At 45.2% G+C, this 15191-nt stretch overlaps 1 pseudogene; it reads left to right on the top strand.

Annotated features, from left to right (window-relative positions):
• The first annotated feature begins 15074 nt into the window (after positions 1–15074).
• Positions 15075–15156, top strand: LOC116460566 (small nucleolar RNA U3; annotated as a pseudogene).
• The last annotated feature ends 35 nt before the right edge of the window (positions 15157–15191 follow it).

Here is a 15191-nt window from a genome sequence, read left to right as displayed (position 1 = left end):
GATGAAAACAAAAGTCAAGCCGTTTCTTACTCCTAGGCTGTTGGAATAGCATTTTTTGTGATAGGAATGGCCCTTCTAATGCTTCACTACACCATCTAATCAAATCTATCGTCATGATGAATTAGACCCAGTCCATCTTTCAGTCTGGTCTGCTCTGGGCCTGAACATATAGACATAAAATAGTACGAATTTATTAATATAGCATTTTCCCACATCCTAACCCCATAAACCACTTCAAAAGAGAAAATTTCATTTTCACATTTTACTTCTTAAGGAGGCCTCACTACCACACAGGCCTTGGCCATGAAAGAATACGTTCCTAGGTGATGCATCAAGTTAATGTGAAGCTTAGCAAAAAATCAATTATTCAGGATAGTAATTACAAATTCTCACAAATATTATGCCTGTAGGAAACTATTTTGCTTCTTTAAATAGCTGAAGGCTTGCAAAAATATTTATCTTCTTGCATTTTTTTGGAATGTTTGGTAACTGACAATTTTTACCAATATCTCCCTTTTCTTAGCCCTTAATAGACTCAGTCCATTCCATCTAGTAAAAACAAAAATTTGATCAGATTATTAAATCTTGAAAGCCTTCTCATTTTTACTATATAAGGGGGTAAGTTTCATATTCATATTCTTTTACAAATGTGGTACAAATGCTATGGATAATATAAGGAAATATTGTCAAATATAGGTAATGAGTGTGTTTAACTTCACAAAACATATATCAAAAATGAACATGAAACTATAACAGTATTTAAGAATATTTTCTCCCAAATTGTGCTAGCATTTTTGACTAGTTTAGTAATATCAACTGCCAAAAAATAGATTCAAAGCAGCCTGGGGAAAACAGCCTAAGGATAAAAACGGCTTGATACTTTCATCTCAAGTTTAACGGGGCTCTAATTGTATAGCATGGCTTCTGATGGATTGCAGCTAGTTCCTTCCTCTAAATCCATCTTCCCACCAGCAATTTTCTTCCTCTCTCATTCCCCACTTGAGGTGATGTATGTAAGTACTTGGTCTGAGGTTGCCCGGGAGGTCATCTTCGCAGTTTGGGAGGCAGCAGCAGGAGAAGGCACAGCCGATCAGGATAATTGTGGGCACCCATCTGAAGCTATAGGTCCAGTTATAGATGTGACGGCAGGCTTGGCATGAAGGCTGAAGGTCTGGGTGAACTTCACGGGTGTATTACCAGAAGGATGATCCGGAACACAGCAACCAGAGTGAGAGGCTCCAGTCACTCCTACGAAGACAAGCGCTTGGGATCCATAGAGGGCAAAGAAGCAGAGGATAGAACAGATCTTGAGGGTGATAGAGCCACAGAGGAACATAGCAGCCACTCTTCCCCCATGAGACCCCGGCGGCCACCCTCGTGGGAGCATCTCCACTCCGGGAAGGACATGCAGATGTGGTCACTCCCCTGCAACCAGCCCCTGCCAGCCAGTGTGATGGTGATGTCAAAGGCCATGGCGCAGAAGAGGAGCCCCACCAGGCCCTGGTCCATAATCGCCTTGGGTGGCAGCAGAGAGCCGGGTGAAGCCCCTTTGTAAAGAGAACCTGAGCAGAAGCTTCCAGACCCTCACATCTTATTTAAAAAATGTTTTAAGTTAATTTTTTTTTTTAAGTTTCACTCTGTTGCCCAGACTGGAGTGCAGTGGCATGATCTCAGTTCAAGGCAATCTCCGCCTCCCGGGTTCAAGCGATTCTCCCACCTCAGCCTCCTGAGTAACTGGGATTTCAGGCACCTGCCACCACGCCTGACTAATTTTTGTATTTTTTTGTAGAAACGGGGTTTCACCATGTTGGCCAGGCTGGTCTCAAACTCCTGGCCTCAAGTGATCTGCCTGCCTCAGCCTCCCAAAGTGCTGGGATTACAGGCGTGAGCCACCGCACCCAGCCCAGACCTTCACACCTTATATTGGCAAGAATCCTATCAAATGCCATTTCCAAACCAATCAGTGACAGGAGGAATCAAATTCCCGACTGGTTTAGATTAATCAAGATGTATCCCATGTGGCTGGGAAGGCTCAGCCTTCCCTAAAGGAGGCTGAATAAAATAAAATCAGGATTTTGTGAGAAAAGAAGCAGAGTCAGGGAGAAGAGCTGTTGTGCAGGCAATCAACAGTGTCTGCCATAACCCCCCTCTCTTAATTTGCACACGGTAATATTCACTCTTTGCGGTATATATGGCTCTAGGGTTTTGACAAATTCATAGAGTTGTGTGACCACCACCACTACAATCAAGACAGAGGAAGGTATAGGATGAAAGAGAGTGGACAGGTTTATGCTCAACCAGCATGGATTTACTATTGTGGTTGAAACAAGTAAGAGGGAGGGCAGAGTCATGGTTCTTACACATTTGTATGAACAAACTTCCAGGAGGGTAAGCAGGCAATGCCTAAGTCTAATATAGGGAGCTAGGGACAGCATATTATCAGGGTTTGAAGAGAGAGGTTCCCACTCTGGAGCTGTGGTCTGCTGTGTCCTTATGACTATCTGTGGCTCCTAGGACCCCTTGCTCAGGTGACCATTCCAGAAGCCCATCTCTGGTTGCTGTGCGGTGGTTACCCTGATGGCTTCTTTTGATCCCCTGGGCTCACATTCCTTGCTTTATTCTGCCCATCCTTCTTGCTGACCCTCAGCTAGTCAGCCTGGGGGTATTCAAGTCTTCTGTCCAGATTTAGGACATGTTCCTATTCCAAAGAGGAAGGCTGAGTTTGCAGACAGCCTCATTCCAGGCAGGACTGGCTGGCTTCAGGATGGTGTGGTGGGAGCTTGGGTGGCCTTTTGATCATTATTATGGCAGGTAGATGGTACTGATGAACAGATATGGTCACTGTGTTTGAACACAACAGACTGCTTGGACACAATAAAGAATCTAGTAAAATAAGATAATAATTATAATAAGGACAGCAAACACAGTTAGCTAACATTTACAAACCAAAAAGACCGTCCAGTGAGAGCAGCTTTTGAGCCCTGTTCCACAATACTTACAGTGTTTAGAGTCCAATGAATGGGCCCAACTGTGGCTAAAACAACCGTCATCTAACTCGAGTTGCTTTCTTCCAGGGAGCTGGCGCTAATGCTTGTCTTTACTGCCCAGGGCCACGGCTTGTTCGTAGAGTGCCTTTGTGCAAGGTGGAAAAAGTCTCCCCACTCCTCACGATGCTTTATTTCCATCTCTTGGGAAATTGTTATAATATGCTGTAAAATTGTAATAATCAATATCTAGATCCTTGAGGCATAAACTTTGAATGGTGCTTCTTAGGGTTGTACAGTGTGCAACCAGCACAGCTGTAAACATAGCCTCAGGACCCAGTTGTTTTGAGGATGAGAATAAGCCCCATTGTCTCAGAAATGTAGCCAGTCTGGGTCAGTGGTTGGAGGATGCCTGGCAGCCTAGTAATGTATTCAATCAACATTTACAGAGTGGTTACTATATTCTGGGCACAGTGTTAAGTGCTTTATGGCATTATCTCATTTAATCTTCACAAAATGACCATGAACAGGTATTATCTTTTTTTTGTTTTGTTTTGTTTTGTCTTTGAGACGGCATCTTGCTCTGTCGCCCAGGCTGGAGTGCAGTGGCGCAATCTCGGCTCACTGCAAGCTCCGCCTCCCAGGTTCACGCCATTCTCCTGCCTCAGCCTCCTCAGTAGCTGGGATTACAGGCGCCCGCCACCACGCCCGGCTACTTTTTTGTATTTTTTAGTAGAGACGGGGTTGAACAGGTATTATCTGTATTCCTATTTTACAGTTGAGGAAGCCAAAGTTTAGAGAGCTTATTCGACTTGTCCCAATTCACAAGGTTTGTGAAAGAGCTGACCTAGAATCTTGATGGAGCTGATACTAAAGTGACCACTCTGCTTCCTGAATATATGCCTTGAATATACTGTATAGATGTATATATAGTTTTTCACATATATCAATCCTGTTGGTATCGATGGTAATTTTTAGGGATATTCATATTATCGTATCTCTTTGTTTTCATATATATCTGATGGGTTTCTCAGGAAAAAAATAAAGCAGCAGCTCTGTGATACTTAAGGTGCTGCAGAAGATGATGATGCAAACACATTAAAGTCGCAAATATTGAGAAAAATATCTGTCTTTTCGGACCAAATGACTGAAGACCACACAAGTAACTGCTTCAGCAGTAGAGGTGAATTGCATGGTGCCTCTGCGTCACTTGCTTCAGTGGTGGGGACGGTGTGCTTTTGCTCAATTAAGAGGATCAGCCCTTCAAATTGCAAGCCTCTTGGCAACGATTCGAGCCTGAGAGCCTGAGCTTTCACAGCGATAATCCGTAGGCTCTTTGGAGAGGTGACACGGCAGCTTCCTCCAGAGCACATGTCAAAGAGGAACCTGGTGGCCAAAGACCATGTTGTTCTTTCTTTTTGGGGTTCTGTAGTCATGGGGGCATGGCTTTTGGCCCAATAAAACACTCCTGCTGAAATCCTGCTATCTTGCCGCCTTCTTCAAGGAAGCTGATTAAAGCGAATGAAGAATGAAAAATTTTGCCCAACAGCTTTTTGTTCGGTTTTCTTACATGAAGGATTCTTAATTTAACTGATTTCCTTCCTAATTAGATTTAGCAATTAGGGCTGCCCGTTAGCCTAGGGGTTTCCTGTACGAGTCTTAGCCCCCATCATGTCTGCCTGGCTTGCAGCACCACAGCTGTGTAACTGGCAGTTAAATCCATGTCTTCTGTTCAAAGCAGAGGAGATGTACATAGCCAAACCCAGGTGGCCGGCTCTTCAATCCATTCAGATTCAAGAAGCACGTGCAAAGCACTTTGCCAGCCACTCTGGGGTGATGGGGAGATGAGCAAGACAGTCTGGGATCTCTAGGCTCCTATGAGTCATTCATCTATTGAGCCTTTACTATCTGCTAGGCAATGTTCTAGGCATTGGGGATGCAGTCATAAATAAAACATAGAAAATTTTTGTACTTTCTGGAAGAGGAGACAGACAATAAAAAATACATAAGTAAATGTATAGTATGCCAGATAATGATAAATGCTATGAAGGAACTATTGTAATCTAGGCATATGCATGAAACACACATACACACCTCTGATGGTATGTGTTGGTGCAAAGTGCCATGGTATTACAATGGAGGAAGAAATTGATTTTGGATGGAAGAATTTGGCAAGTAGTGAGATTTAAGCTGGCCCCTGAAGGAAGTTTAGGTCAGGTGAATATCGCTGCTGTGAAGGGAAGCAAGGGAAAAGCGCTCCCTAAGCATCTGAAACATTTCAGCAATGGTCCAGGTGTGAGGAAAGAGGGGGATGCAAAGAACATTCAGGGAGGTGAGTAGCTGGTGCCACCCTCAACAGTGGGTGGGATGGCAGGTGGGACAGGGACCTGAGATGGAAAGTTATGTAGATGTTAAGTGATGAAAGATTTTTACTGCCAGGCTGAGGAGTATGGGTTGAACTCTGCATGCAGTGGGGAGTTACTGAGTGTTTTGCACAGGGAGTTCCCTGAGCAGATGTGTTTACAGATGCAAAACTGGCAGATGAAAGGCTTGTCCATATGCAGGAAGACACCTGGAATGATGCTGGCCCTTGTGGCTGGCACCTAGGGCATTGAGGCAAGGACAGTCTTTGGTTTTCATTAAGTAACAGGTGGCATTGTCATATTACTCAGATTATTCAAGATAACAAGCTACATCTGCTTTCCCTAGACATTTGCATTCAAATGTGATCATTCCTTTATTCCCAAGCCACGGATATGCAAGTTCTAGGACAGTAAACTGAGGCTCTGCCAGATAGACTTATCCTCTTTTTATAGCTGTAGTTGAGCAACTTGGGTGCCCCAAAGCTTTATGGATAACTTGTAATTTATTTCTTGCATAAAGCCTCAGTAAGGCCTGCAGTAAGAGGTGCAGCTTGTGTTTTCCTTCTCTTGGCAAACTGCATAGAGATGGTCAGAGAAATTTTGGAAAGAAGTCCACCACCTTCACTCTCCTCCATTGAAATTTACCCTCATGGTTCATAAGTAATGCAGAGCCATAAAGAGAAGAGAAGCAGCAAATACGTTCATTTCACATGTTTATTTTACCGTTGATAGGGACAGGAGGCTGAGAAATTCTAGGCAGAAGAAGGCAGGTCCCCGGTGAGGGCCCCACACTCAAGCCAAAAAGCCCAATACCGTGACTCAAAGTGAGAGTTCACATCTCTGTTTTCTGGCTGGAATGCTGCCTTTTCCAAAACCACCCATGGCCCACACTGCCCCCAGTCTTGTGCCCATAAAAACTGCAGGCTCAGCTGTCAGAGGGAGGAGAAGAAGCTGGATGTTGAAGAGAAGCAGCTTGACATCAGAGGGATAGGCTTGACTTCAAAGGGACGGCTTGACAGCATAGCTTCCCGCTCCATCCCCTTTTCAACTTCCCTTCATCACTTTCATCAGCAATAAAATCCTTCACATTCACCACTCTTCAATTTGTTCATGCTACCTGATTTTTCCTGGACACCGAACAAGAGCTCAGTGCCACAGGTGCAGAAAACTAAAGGCTGTCACACTAACCTTCTGCCCTTGCTGGTGGAAAGCAACTATCTCATGCAAAAAGGCAGAGGGCCCACTGAGCTGTTTAATACTTAACCTGTCCATGGACAGCGTCACAGGTTCTCCCCAGTAGATGCTGCCACGGGGCCCACACAAAGTTTTGCTCCTGCTGGTGCCTGAAAGCACTCACCCCAGTTCCTGCATCCACTCACCTGTGCATTCCCTCCCATGAGGGGCTGAGAGCAACGGGTTGGAGTGAATGGAGTTCGCCCCTGCCGGTGCCGAAGCAGCAGGCTAACTCCAGAGCCTGCACTCCATTTCCCACCTGCAAAGGGGTCAGGGAAATTTCCTGCTTCACTGTCATCTCCCCATAGACTTCCCCTTTGCTAACTCAGCCAACAAAGAAAGATACTTGGTTCACCTACATTCACAGAGAAGTATTTTTCATTCCCTTGTTCTTTCTCTTCTTCCACTTTGTCCTTCCTTTAGTCATTAGGTTCATTCCCTTGCCTCTCCCTTTTTTGCATTTATTGTGTCTGGAAGGGAGGAACAGAGAAGCTTAAGTAGGGGGTTTTAGATATTTTTTGCCACATCTCCTGTATAATGAGATTCTTTCCTCAAAGCCTTGAGTGAAATATCCATTCCTCAGAAATGCTTTGTGGAGTTGGCTCTGGTCTTTTGGCCAGATTCCCGGTGGGTGTGGGCCTGGAACAGGAGCTGCCCTTGGGGGTCCGCTGCACAGCTGAAGGATGTGCATGAATTCTCTGCCTCCCCACTAAGGCCTGACTGGCCCACAGCTCTTGTTCTCTCCCCAGGGCTTAGTGGTGGAAATTCAAAGCTGGGAGGAGAAGGGCCCGCAAGGAGATGAGTAATAACATGGAAACTCTGAAACTGCGAAGGCTTGCCAGGACTGAAGTCCTTCAGTTGTTTTCTACAGTCCTTTCAGTGAGTCAAATAGAGCACTGGAGATCCCAGAATTGTTATCCCATTTGATTTTACCTGACTGCCTTCTCGCGTTTATTTAAGGTGTTTTCCCCATAAAAATGCATGGTAATTAATATATACACATATATTGCTGTAAAATGGCTTCCTGGGCTGGGATGGGGCTGCGCAAAGGGGGAAGCCTAAGAGTCCTCGCTAACGAGGACTGGTGCAATCAAAGGTTGTACCCTCAAACTCCAGGGCACTAGTGGAGAAGGTTTGGGCTGTTAGTCACACTCCTTAAAAGCAAAGCAAAACAAAAACAAAGAGAACAAGCGTACTGGCCATTTCGTCCCTTCGGATGGTCTGTGCTAAGGTAAACCTTTTGGAGCATCCCGGGCCATGTGTAAGGCTGCCCCTCAGAAGCAGTGCTGTGAGTGGGTTGGGGGGAACACTTGGAGCCCTGCGTGTGACTCCTGGCTCTCCTCTTTCCAGCTCTGTGACCTTGAGCAAGTCACTCCAGCTCTCTGTGCCTGAGGTCCTCATCTGTAAAATGAGGCCAAGGAGAATCTCTTCTTCACAGGCATGTTGTGAGAATGAAATGAACCAATTCCCATCAAGCCTTTAGAACCATCCGCTCAGGGACTCCACCAAAGATCCTCAAGTACAGTATGTAAATTTAGGTTAAATACCAGAGGGGAGAGGGGAGGCATGGCTTCTTCCTAAAAGGAGAAAGATGGCATGTTCCTGTAGTCGCAGCTATTCGAGAGGCTGAGGTCTGGGAGTTTGAGGCCAGCCCGGACAACATAGCAAGACTCCTCCATCTCCTTAAAAAAAAGAAAAATTAATTTTTTTAAAAAGAGAAAGAGCTTTCAAACATAGAGGTGATATGAAGAGGGAAAAGCTCTTTAGCATCTATTACTGAAGAAGAGGTGGGGCTCATGGCTCCCACAGACAAAAGCATAGGGGTATGGCTTACCCTTTGTCCTGCAGTGAGGGAGGAGAAGAGAGGGTGCTGGGAGGGATTTATAAGCTGCTTTAATAGTTTCCTTTTCTAGTATAATTGTTCATTTGTGTAAGTTACACTTGCATTTAGAAGAGTCTATATAATATCTAAAGACCAGGAAAGTCATGGCTATACATTTGTAGGGACTTTGGCTTGAACAGGTAACCTGAGTGCCATTTCAGAACGTGCTGCCTGAGTCTAGGGGTGTCGTGCCTCCTGTGTAGGGATGACCTTTTGAGAAGCTTAGACACAGCAGCTTTGCCTGGCTCGCGCGCTCTCTCCCCTAACTCTTGCACACACACTCTCCTGGCCCGCATCAGCAGCAGCCTCCAGTGTTGAACACAAAGGACTTTTGTTGTGTGTAATTATTTATAAAGCTGGCCCATTTCCATTATGAATAATCATGACAGTGGGGATGAAGGAGAAAGGTAACTCCACATTTGAAACTACTACAAGGCTATGATTCATTTTTCATCTCTTTATTAAGAAGCCTATCTCAGATAATTTGCAGCAAAGTTTTACCCTGGAGCAAGTTTCCTCAGTCATGTTAAATTCATGGGGAAAGTCCTCCTAGGATTTAGAATTGAAAAATAGCTTTAATAACGGAAACGCTGATGTAAAGAGCAGGGAAAGGCAACATGTTCTAACCATTTAGGGAAAAAATGGGTAAGATGTTACTAATAAGCTGTGCTATATTTTTATCCTACCGTTTTCTTCATCTGAAGGAATGTGGAGACGAGCTTTTAAATTCTAAATGATTACCTGACAGCTCCCATCTCTAGGGCACATTACTAGCAATGGTTTTATTTTGCTATTACCTTTACTAAAAACTCAGAGGACACACGCTCGACAGAACCCAGGCTAGGAAGTAAGATCTATGGACGAGAGAAAAGAGTGCAGTGAACAGAACTGAGGAACCCAGCACTTCTTGATTCCCTTTTATGATCTTTGTGGACACTGACCTTATCAGTAGGGCTGGGAGTAGGGGTTACCAGGGCTTCTAGCACCTTCCTGGATAAGATCCCAACCTAACTTCCCAGCCCCATCTCCCATTATTTCATCCCAACCCATCCAACCACATACCCTGTATTTCAGTCATGCCAAACTGCCCACTGGTCCCCAAATATGCTACATTTTTGAACTGGCTCCTTCCACCCACCTTCCCTACCTGGCAAGCTCTGGCTCACCTTCCAAGACTCCTCTCCAATGCAACTTTCCTCCAGGAAACCTTCCAACCTGAAGCAAAGTGAGTGGCATCTTCTGCTCTTCCATAGCACCTGATACTTGCTTTGATTGTAGAACTTAATAGAGTGGAATTATTAGTTTACAGCCTCAACTGCCCTTGGAATCCCAGAGCAGGCAAGAACTACATCTCAGATACCTGTACCATGCAGCCCAGGGTTTCTCAACAGCAGCCAATCTGACGTTTTGGGCTGGAAATGTCAGTATTCTTTGCTGTGGGGGGTGTTATACTGTACATTGTAGGTTTGGCAGCATTTGGGCCCTCTACCCACTAAATGCCAGTAGTCACCTACCCGCATTGTGACCCTCGAAGAACATCTCCAGACATTGCTAGTCATGTCTCTTCATGAACTAGCTCTACTTCTGTTCTCTCTCATACCCTTTGCTCCTCGCCTGTGGGCTCTTTTGCATTCTCATGCTTTCCCTTTCCATCAATCCAAATCCTGTGCTTACTTCAAGACAAAGAACAACTTATCCACTTTAAGAAGTCCTCCCACATTCACTGGCATCCATTCATACAAGAATACTATATAATATGCATATATCTACATATTCGTTATTTTTGGTTTTGGAACTGCTTATCTTTTTGTTTCACATAGATACCTTCTTCTCAACTAGAAGAATCGCTCCTTGATAGAAAAAAGAGCTTACCCCTTTAAGTTTTTCTTGCCCTTAGAAATGAATGAGGGCAAGGATATGAATGAATAACAGATGTTTAGCTTTTGCTTAGTGTATTTTTTCTTTAAGCAACCGACAGGTCTGTTCAATCTGTATCATTTGTGTGGTCCTGACACAGTTTTGTTTTTAAGAGGCATAGGGCTCTTTAATATCCTGCAGTTTTTGAATAAACGAATTTCAAGAAGACTCTGCAGATACGAATAAAAGTAATCTGCAATGTTTTGGAATTTCTATGAGAAGACACTAAATGTAATAAGCAGTGAGAAAGACAAGAATGATTGTGTTTTTGTCTTAAATTCGGATTGTGCTTAAACTCCACTTATGTAACTTTCCCCATTGCTTGGTCAGACGCTATTAAAAACTTCAACCTTCCTAATTTATTCTTGGCTCTCTAAACACACAAACATCCCTTGGACCCTTCCTTCTTCAGGCACACATGCAAATGCAGTGACGTGTGCATGCTTTTTCTTTTCTTTTTTTTTTTTTTTTTGAGATGGAGTCTCACTCTGTCGCCCACTCGAGTGCAGTGGCGCGATCTCGGCTCACTGCAAGCTCTGCCTCCCAGGTTCACACCAATCTCCTGCCTCAGCTTCCCGAGCACCTGGGACTACAGACGCCCGCTACCATGCCTGTTTGATTTTTTTGTATTTTTTTAGTAGAGACAGGGTTTCACTGTGTTAGCCAATACTGTCTTGATCCCCTGACCTCGTGATCCACTCGCCTCGACCTCCCACGTCCCAAAGTGCTGGGATTACTGAGCCACCGCTGTACTTTTTCTAATGCTTGGGCTTGGAAATTTCCCCATACTTCTGTTCTACAGGGCATACCTTTTTCCTCATGTTCTTGGAAGAGCTAATGCTTTTACCCATGTGTGCTCTCCTGTGGGGCTTCTGATCCTCAGTGTTCAACAGCACAGTTAAGGGGACACCTCCCCCCATAACTTCCCAGCCTTTGCATTCGAGCTCATCTTGTGACAAGATAAATATACGGTAAACATTCTGAAATGGGGTACGATGGGAATAACTCTTTCGTTTCATCACTGATTCTTGAAACCCTTAATAAAAAGACCGAAGAATGCTTTTGTTCAGGTCTCATAAATTTTATCTTTGGCAGATCAGCCTGTTCAGTCTTCAGTTTCTCTAGTGTTCCAAAGATCCAAGCTCATTTATTCCTCTCTTGTCCCCTTAGCTAAATCTTCATTCACCCTCTTCTTGAACTCCTGATCTTAAGTAATCCTCTCACCTCCCGGCCTCCTAGCAGCTGGGAGTACAAGCACGCACCACTGCAACACATAGGAGTAGGCCCTGGGCCTGTATCACCTATCCAGAACCTCCCATTTAAAACACAAAATCAAAACACTTCTCGTGGCCCTCCCTTCTCCTATGGTACCATCGTGTTCAGAATTGGTGGGTTCTTGGTCTCACTAACTTCAATGAAGTCACAGACCCTGATGGTGAGTGCTGTAGTTAAGTTAGCATGTCCAGAGTTTGTTCCTTCTGATCTTTGGACGTTTGGAGTTTTTTCCTTCTGGTGAGTTCATGGTTTCGCTGGCTCAGAAGTGAAGCTACAGACCTTCACAAGAAGTGTTACAGCTCATAAAGGAAACGCAAACCTAAAACTGACCAGCAGCAAAATTCATTGCAAACAACAAAAAACAAAGTTCACCCACACTACACGAAGAGCCTAGAACAAATTGTCACTGCTGGCTCCCGCTATCTGGCCCCACCCACATCCTGCTGATGGCTCCATTTTAGGGAGAGCTGATTGGTCTGTTTTACAGAGAGCTGATTGGTCCGTTTTGACAGGGTGCTGATTGGTGTCTTTACAATCCCTGAGCTAGACACAAAAGTTCTCCAAGTCCCCACAGAGCACTGATTGGTGCATTTTCAAACCTTGAGCTAGACACAGGGTGCTGATTGGTGTGTTTACAAACCTTGAGCTAGACACAGAATGCGGACTGGGGTATTTACAATCCCTTAGCTAGACATAAAGATTCTCCAAGTCCCCATCAGATTAGCTAGACACAGGGTGCTGATTGGTGTATTTACAAACCTTGAGCTACACTCAGAGTGCTGATTGGTGTATTTACAATCCCTTAGCTATACATAAAGATTCTCCAAGTCCCCACTAGACTCAGGAGCCCAGCTGGCTCCACCTAGTGTATCCTGTACCGGGGCCGCAAGTGGAGCTGCCTGCCAGTCCTACCTTGCGCCCACACTGCTCAGCTCTTGGGCAGTCAATGGGACCAGGTGCTGCGGAGCTGCGAAGCAGCTGCGGAGACGGGCGGCGCTCGTCTCAGGGAGGCTCCGGCCGCGCAGGAGCCCACGGTTGCGGGGAGACTCAGACATGGCGGGCTACAGGTCCTTAGCCCTGCCCCGAAGGCAGGCAGCTGAGGCCTGGCGAGAATTCGAGCGCAGCGTCGGCAGGCCGGCACTGCTGGGGGACCCGGCACACCCTCCGCAGCTGCTGGCCCCACCCGCCGAGCCCACGCCCACCCGGAACTCCAGCGCCGCGCGCAGCCCCGGTTTCCGCCCGCGCCTCTTCCTCCACACCCCCCCACAAGCTGAGGGAGCCGGCTCCGATCTCAGCCAGCCCAGAGAGGGGCTGTCACAGTGCAGCGGCGGCCTGAAGGGCCCCTCAAGCGTGGTGAGACTGGGCGCCAAGGCCAAGGAGGCGCCGAGAGCGAGGGAGGGCTGTGAGGGCTGCCAGCAAGCTGTCACGTCTCACCATCTCCTTGACTTACCACTTCAGCATTCTCACCTCACATTTGTATTCAGCTCACTACAATCTGGTAACCTTGTAGTATCCCCTCACTTCTGAAAATGCAGCCACTCTTTCTTAACCCCTGACACTTTCTCATACTGCCACATGTTATGGCTTTCTTCGTACTTCCCCTCGACCCTGCAGCAGTCCGAACACAGCTGACCGCCTGTTTGCAGCTGTCTCCTGGCTTAGCTTTCTGACCCTCGGTATCTCTATCCTGTTGCCACTTATTTCTCAAATACCTTCAGTCTCACTGTTCACTTTAGATGTGGGTCCTTTCAGGGATGCACACTCAACTCCATTCTTTCCCCCCTTTCACACTCCTATAGATGACTTCTAAGTTGTCATGTCTTCTAATATCAGTGAAATGTAATGGCCACCAAATGTTTCTCTTTATCTTCATCATCTTCTGGAAGTTCCAACCCAAGCTTTCAACTGCCTCTATGTTTGCCCATCACCGAGCATCTCAAATGCGTGGCCAAACCCTGTTGTAATTTCCTTTCTACCTTTAGGACTTGCTCCTTTTTTTGTCCCTCCATTAAAGACTATCTATTCCAAGCCAGAAACAAGATTTTCACATGACTTGTCTCTCTCAGTAATGCTGACCATATTTCTAAAATGCTTTGATTCTGTCTTTCTTTTCATGTTGACAGATGGTCAAAATTGAGTTCTCTGCCACTGTTCTCTTCCTGCTCTTGGACCTCTTCTCTGTGCAAGAACCAGATCTGATTGCCACTCCTGTCCCAAAAGTTCTTTGTTCTGAAGGCAGTGGAGAACCATGTCCACGTTAAACCTGGAATTCAAGATTCCCCACCACTGTGACTCTACATCACATGTTCCTTCAGAGCCCTATTTCTTACCACTTCACTGACATGCAGGGGGTGGGCCAGCCCCAGCAGACTGCACTCCAGCCCTGGCATGGGCTATGCACTTCCTTTTTTCCAACTAGAATGTCAAGGCTCTGCTCAGGATCTTTTGTGAAGCACCTTTACCGTTGGCTCCTAAGCACAATGAATCCCTGCCTCCAGTGCCTCCACTGTTACTTCCCTTCTAGTTCTATGATGCCACCATGTAATATAGTAGTTTTCATGTTAGTCACTGAGCTTAAGGCGTCCATATGGTCTAATGAGGTGAACAATATGTAATCTTATCTGTCGCCCTGTCATCCATCCATCCGCCCATCAACCTGGTTAGCATTTTGAGACTGGTATACCTAAGAGTCCCTCTGATGGTAGTATTCTTGGATTCTGAATACTATCTAACTTCTGTGCGAGACAAAATACATGTTACAGGCTAAGTACATGATACAGGCATCCAGGATCATTTATGTCTTGATGACTGTTAAATTTCCAGGGCTCAATAACTTAGTAGGTTTCAATAAATGTGTTGAATGAACAAATGAGCTAATTCCTAGAAATTGATGGAAGATTGACTTAGGTACAGTAAAAACAAATCCCCCCGCCTCTAAAAAAATAAATTTACTTCCTCCAATTGCTATAGATAATGATCACATATATATTATGTACAATATTCTCTATTCCAAAATGTATTTCTGGAGAAATACAGATGAGCATGCACTGGCAAGCATAGAGCAGTTGGCCTAGCAGGAGTAGACGCCAGCAGTCCTGCAGGAATACAGTCCGAGCTTCTGTAGCCGGAGACCCTTACTGCTATGACCTAGGCCACTCCCCTGTCTTGAACAGGCCACACACCAGCAGCACCAGCTGGGTTAATTGTTAACTTCCAACTTTGCCACTTCCTTCCTTCTCCAATAGCTTCCAGTACTTTTCCTAATTTTTTCTTTTCATCTGCTTATGTTCATGACCCCATTTTCCCCTACATTCCAATCCAACTACCCAAAAACATAAATAAGAGAATGACTAGGTGAAGTGATCTCCATTAGAAACAATACCACAAATATTTTCAAATTTTCTTGAAAAAAAGAAAAAAAAGACTATACTCTCAAGGATCATTTCTATAGTTTGTTACTAGAGAAGTTTCTATGAATTTGTAGAGCACTGAAATTATTTAAAAAAAAATTAAATTCCAGGTAGGAGCAAATTAGAT

Source organism: Hylobates moloch, unplaced genomic scaffold, assembly GCF_009828535.3.
Source record: "Hylobates moloch isolate HMO894 unplaced genomic scaffold, HMol_V3 SCAFFOLD_20, whole genome shotgun sequence".
In the NCBI taxonomy this organism is placed as follows: domain Eukaryota; kingdom Metazoa; phylum Chordata; class Mammalia; order Primates; family Hylobatidae; genus Hylobates; species Hylobates moloch.
Note: the sequence above shows the minus strand (reverse complement) of the source record. Positions and strands in the feature narration are given on the sequence as shown.